We start from the raw sequence: 7025 nt of genomic DNA on the forward strand, positions 1-7025 counted from the left end.
AGCACTAGTTGGCATTCTTTCTCCTGTGCCAAAGTTTGAATGACCTCCTCTCCCCCGGAGGCAGTGCACGAGTCCAGTTAAGATGGGTTGACAAGGCAATGAGGGAAAGCTTCATTGCTACAGTAGCTGCTTTGTTAATTAGTAAACACAATTTAATTAAGCAAACCTGTTGTAAGTACTATATTCTTTTAAAGTGTGACATAAGTTATGTGATAGGGAGCTAAATGACATTATAAAGAGTTTTAAAATCTGTTTTGATGGATGTTGGGAGGAGTGGATTGCACTCCAGTTCCTTTTTTTGGTTCCCCCACCCTCACTTCTGAGTATTGTTTGCATTCATTTTTGTGGTTTGGTTTTGTTTTTATGAAACAGCCATAACATGTGAGTTCCATGCCATTACATAGGGGTGAACTACCATAACAAGGAAAGACTGCAGGATAATAATTAGAATAAAATGATACAGTGAAGTCCTATTGGACATTCTGATTTATTCCCTCCTGTAAAGCAAGAACCGGAGGACACCAGCTGAAATGAAAAGGCAACTTCTTTAAAACATCTGGAAGGAATTTTATGCAGCAACGTATAACTAACAAATCTAGTACTGCAGGTATGATTGAGGCTAATAGCTTAGTCATGTTTTTAAAAAATGGGCATATGACTATGAATAGTAACTGCTGTTGCTCTAAGTAGGAAAAGTAAAGGTTTGGATCCTCAACTGATATAAATCAGCTGACCTCTATTGGCTTCAAATTATGCTAAGGAGGATGTGTCTGTCTTGAAGCAAGCCCATGGGCCACATCCACAACTGGTGTAAATTGACATATGTCCCTAACTGGGGATTTGGCCCGAGAACTATTAAACTTAACCCTTAAAACAAGAAGCTAATCCCCATGTGAGGGTCAGGAAGAAATGCCCTGTATTTTTATACTGTACAATTGGCCAGGTGCCATACCTCTCAATGTACCAAGGCCCAAATATGAGATGCAATGTGTGACCCACCCAAAGCAAGGGGCATAAGAATTATTTATGCAACTTGGTTTTGGAAGCTTAATGATGTAGCAGTCATTACTGTAATTCAGGAGTGTATGAAGGTTTTGGAAGAACATGGAATGGGGTGAGAGGGATGGGGATGCTCCGACTTCCTTTGTGGCATGTGGGGTATGAAGAAGTGCTTACGTTTGCAATGAGAGAGGGGTGCTACTTGTGTATGGGGTGTGAGGTTAGCGGGGTCCATTTTTACCCTCCCTACTTCAGCATAATGTGTGTTTTCCTGATGCTACGGAGCCTGTCAACTACATCTCCTAAAACGTAGGGGCCTCTGACTTCCCCTTCATGCTACTCCCTGGTGGCTGCTCACCAGCATCACCCAAACAACATAGTTCCAAGCTTATGGCCATGGTTGGCAGGGGAGACTATGCTTTGACTATATCCGTGTGGTTTTTCCCCAGCTGCTTGGTGTCTGTTGTTACAAGTATCTAACCATGTAGTTGCAGCCTGAAGCCTCTCCTGCTCTCCAAATCAGTTTCAGTCCCACTGGGTAGCTTCAATCCTATTAGAAATTTTTAAAAAATTATAATAGCAGCCATTTCTTATATGGGAGAATTATGAATATAATGGAAAAGATAGGGAAGAACAGTAATAGCCTTGCTGATTTGGAACCTAATTTCTTTGAAGGTATGTTTGAAGAATGCTAGCAATGATTTTGTGAAAAGTATGACTGACGCAAACCAGCCGTTAGCAAAAAGTAAAAGAAAAATGTCTTTAAAATCCTGTTTAATTTTCTCTCATAAATCGAGTAACAGATTTAGTTAAGTTTCAGAGTAACAGCCGTGTTAGTCGCAAAAAGAAAAGGAGTACTTGTGGCACCTTAGAGACTAACCAATTTATTTGAGCATAAGCTTTCGTGAGCTACAGCTCACTTCATCGGATTTAGTTAAAAATCCCCAGACAATTCAATTTCAATTTCCCTAGAGTAGATGCTGTAAGTATACTTTCCCCAAATCTGTATTCTTCATAAAAAGCAGTGCAGTTAAATGTCTGCTTAAATGGAAAAACTGAACCTTTACCTAATATGGAGGTGCTACTGCACATCGAAATGTTTTTTCTATAACCTCACTTCCATGTTTCCTTATTTGTAATGTCATCTTCAACATTAAGGTTGAGTAACAACAAATCTGTGTGAAGCACAATTAACTTGGGGACAAAAATAAGTTACACTGCTCACAACAAAGGAAATTTTAGAGATATGGCACATGCATCACTGGGTTGAGTATTAGTTTGCTTTCCTCTGAAACAGTGGTTTGTAACTTCAAAGGCTTTCCTAGCAAGTTGTATTGGGTGTCTAATTTTCACTACAAAGAGTTTATTTAGTTACTTGCAACCTGTTATCTACTGCTGCTATGTATGCCCCATAAATCATTACACTAATTTCCAAAGCAACTATTTTGAAGTAACCTGGGACTTACCCTAAAGGACTTGGGTGTATCTGAGGAGGATTAGTTTGGGAAAAATCACATATGGAGCCTAGGTAGGAAAAAGGTGGATAATTCCTGTGGCAGATCTGATAAAGGCCTCTGTTGGAGATGCAATACTAGACTAGATGAGGGACTATTTATGACATTGTTACCCCATTTGCCTAACCACTCAGGTCAAATTTGGGGTGTTGCAGGTTGCCCCAGCAAAGTGAGATGGAGAGATAGATACTTTATTTGATTTGGTTTTTTCCCCTTGTTTATTTACAAGGAACATACAAAGACCTATTTCCCCAAGGACGAAATAAAACACAGGAGGCAGTTTCTTTGCTTACAGCCCCAAGCCTCTTTAGCCAGCCTCCTCCCGAGGCTTTTCTCAGAGTCACAGGCTGGCCAGGCTATTTCGTACTTTTCTCCTGCACACCTGCCCCCTCAGTCATAGGATACTCAGTGATCCCTGTCTTGCTTCTTCCAATTGCTGGCAGCCTTGGTTGCATTAGTCTGTGTTGGGTAGAGCCATGTGCTTGTGCTTTGGGTTTGGACACTTATGTCCGTCCCTTCTTTCAATGTTTTCCCGAGAAGTTGAAATTAGGGGAGGTGTTTGAATTTACAGGGGAGTGAGGGTGAGACCGTGAGGGTGAAGACGTGCTGTTTTAAAATCATCACACAAATTAAAGTTGGCTACTCAAGCCTATTGGGGGGAGGGATAGCTTAGTGGTTTGAGCATTGGCCTGCTAAACCCAGGATTCTGAGTTTAATCCTTGAGGGGGGCCATTTAGGGATCTGGGACAAAAAATTGGGGATTGGTCCTGCTTTAAGCAGGGGGTTGGACTAGATGACCTCCTGAGGTCCCTTCCAACCCTGATATTCTATCATTCTACTATGAAGCACTAAATCCTTATTGGTTTCGTACTGTAATTTTGCACAACTCCATTAATGAACTTCTACAATGCAGTGCATTCATCTTTGGTAGCTTCTTGTGTGTCCAGTACTTCCAGTCCTTCATGATATGTTCACGATCAGGCAGAAGGTGACTTATTTCAGACCACAAAATTGTATCCAGTGAGGAAAAAGAATGCTCAATTTAAACTGTAGCTGTTATGACTGAGAGGAGCAAGAGATGAATTCCTACTTCTTTCATCCCAGGAAACACAACAAAGATTGGGACAAACCACTGGTGATGATAAAGAAGAAGTTGAAGTCAAACTTTCATTCATTCATTCATTCATTCATTGTATGATATTTCATTCTGTGTTCAAATTCTTTATTCTGTCCTGAAAACATAGCAGCCCCATTGCTGGTACTGCCTCACTCCACTCAACTGTCAGTGTTTTATAAGACAGGCATCTGTAAAAGCTCTGTAGAAGCTGAGTAGAATCCAGAAGTTGCTGTTGGTAGATTTGTAAGAACCAAATCTGTGTACTTTTTCAGCTGGCTTAACAAACGCTTCTTGGCCTCTTCACTTAAGGAGTCAATATAAATGCTTTAATCAATCAACTTCTGAACTGAAGTCTTTGCTTCTTCCAGTATGTTTTCAACTGATAACTATCTGATCCAAAAAGAAAAGGAGTACTTGTGGCACCTTAGAGACTAACAAATTTATTTGAGCATAAGCTTTCGTGAGCTACAGCTCACTTCATCACTCTGATCCAAGTAGAGCTTTTATCACTGGACAAAGATCTACTATTGTTGTAGCAGGCACTTGGATGGCATTGTTTAATGACCCAAGTGGTTTCAACAGTAGACTTAGAAGAGAGACAATGGCAATAGTTTTCTCTGAACTTAGTAGCAAAAGTAATCCACTAGCCTCACTACTTAGATCTGTCCCATCTCAGTAGATACTTTCCGAAGCCAATAATAATGGTTGCAGTAATTTTAAGACAACTGCCAAGGACCACTCATAAGAAAGTCACCAGGTTTTCCCAGGTTGCACTAATCTGAACTTCAGTCCCAGTGTATCTTCTATTTTTCCCAAGACGTTCAGTCCTTTCGGACTTTTGCTGAAAAAAATAATATAACTAAAACATTAAATTTATGACTTTTTAATGTCTTTTGAAGATTCTGCAGCTTGTACTAGTGCTAGTTGGAGTAGATGGCCTCGGCAGTGTGTATAGGAGATATTAGGAATACACTTTTCTCTGGTCAAAGCTTGTACCACATCTTCTAAAGAACTTTGCAGATCCATCAACTGCACAAGAAGCCATATCTTTAGGGTTTAATTTACAAGCATTTAACTTCTAAGATATGGGTTGTCACAGATGCAGCCAATCTATCTTCTATAACCTGAACATCTAGAAATGCATCAACTGGCCTACCATTGCCATCAAGATAACATATACAATGACTAGGGCCCTACTAAATTCACAGCTGTGAAAAATGTGTCACGGACCATGACATCTGGTCTTCTGTGTACTTTTACCCTATACTATACAGATTTCATGGGGGAGACCAATGTTTCTCAAATTGGGGGTCCTGACCCAAAAGAGGGTTGTGGGGAGTTTCACAAGGTTATTGTAGTGGGGTTATTTCACAAGGTCGCAGTATTGCCATGCTTCTGTGCCGCTTTCAGAGGTGGGAGGCCAGAGAGCAGCAGCTGCTGGCCAGGCACCCAGCTCTGAAAGCAGCACTCTGCCAGCAGCAGCGCAGAAGTAAGAGTGGCAATATCATATTTCATAGAATATCAGGGTTGGAAGGGACCTCAGGAGGTCATCTAGTCCAACACCCTGCTCAAAGCAGGACCAATCCCTAATTTTTGCCCCAGATCCCTAAATGGCCCCCTCAAAGATTGAACTCACAACCCTGGGTTTAGCAGGCCAATGCTCAAACCACTGAGCTATCCATACCATGCCATCCATAATTCTGGGTTGCTGCCTTCAGAGTTGGGTCAGGACCCCTACAGTTACAACACTGTGAAATTTCAAATTTAAATATCTGATATCATAAAATTTACAATTTTTAAAAAACTAGGACCATGAAATTGACCGAAATAGACTATGAATTTAGTAGGGGCCTAGCAATGACTTAATTCTTGATGCCCATTTGCATCGGTGCATTCATCAGTCATGTATGCACATCTTCTGAATGTGGTGAGAGAGTTCTTCACTTTTTAAACTGCTGAGTCTTTCACTGTTGCATCGCATGCTTCTAACCAGTCAGTTGAGTTTCTTGCAGAAAGAGAGTGAGCATTTGCTGGTCTTGTTTAGAATCAGTGTCCAACTTCAGGATTAACAAGTGACAATGCACCTAACATTGGCCTCCAGTTTGTAGTATTGCTTGCTTAAATAGAAAGTATGATGCGAAAGCCATATTTGTTTGCATAAACTGTGTGAGTCTCCAGCATTTTTAACAGCCTCATTAAGTACTTCTAAAATTGACTTTGACAGTTACTGGCTTATAAGGCTTTCTGCATGTCGATGCAGTCCAGAGGCTTGGTGTTTTGCAGCCTTTTCATAGAGGATGTCTGCACTGGCTTTGCTGATCACTCTGGCAAACCAAGCTCCTCCACATTTATATAAAAACACAGTATGCCCACATCTTGCATACTGTATGCAGTTCTTGTCGCCCCATCTCAAAAAAAGATATATTGGAATTGAAAAAGATACAGAGAAGGGCAACTAAAATGATTAGGGGTATGGAGCAGATTCCATATGAGGAGAAATTTAAAAAGACTGGGACTTTTCAGCTTGGAAAAGAGAAGACTAAGAGGGGATATGATAAAGGGCTATAAAATCTTGACAGGTGTGGAGAAAGCGCATAAGGAAATATTGTTTGCTCCTTCACATAACACAAGTACTAGGGGTCACCCAATGAAATTAATAGGCAGCAGGTTTAAAACAAACAAAAGGAAGTACTTCTTCACACAACACACAGTCAACCTGTGGAACTTTTTGCCAGGGGCTGTTATGAAGTTCAAAACTATAACAGGGTTAAAAGAAGAACTAGGTAAGTTCATGGAGAATAGGTCCATCAAGGGCTATTAGCCAGGATGGGCAAGGATGCAATAAAGAGTAGCCCTAGCCTCTGTTCGCCAGAAGCTGGGAGTGGACGACAGGGGATGGATCACTCCATGATTGCCTGTTCTGTTCATTCTTTTTGAACAGAACAGCCAACAGGCCACGGTCGGAAGACAGGATACTGGGCATAGTTAGACCCAGTATGGCTATTCTTATATAAAAATTAATTATAATATTGTAATAAATATTTAGTATAGAAACTCTCCAAGATAATGACCTCTTGAAATAGTGATGATGTGAGAAAATGACCTTGGCAAATAATGCATTTAAAAATGTTGTCCTACTAGGATATGTATATTTATATAAGTTTCCCAGTCATAAATCAAGCATTCTGGTGCAAAATCACTAAAACATAATCCAACACACAAGCGTTACTTTAACGTGCCCCTCCCTTCTCCCTCCACTGCACCCCACTCAGAGTTGTTGTCCTTGGTCAGTGGAGACCCAGAGTTCAGAGGTGCTTTCACACGAGTTCACCTCTCACCCTGGGGTCTGGAGAAGAACGCACCTAGCTTGTGCGTCCAGCTGCTCACCACTCGCT

The sequence above is a fragment of the Lepidochelys kempii genome, chromosome 3 (assembly GCF_965140285.1).
Source record: "Lepidochelys kempii isolate rLepKem1 chromosome 3, rLepKem1.hap1, whole genome shotgun sequence".
In the NCBI taxonomy this organism is placed as follows: domain Eukaryota; kingdom Metazoa; phylum Chordata; order Testudines; family Cheloniidae; genus Lepidochelys; species Lepidochelys kempii.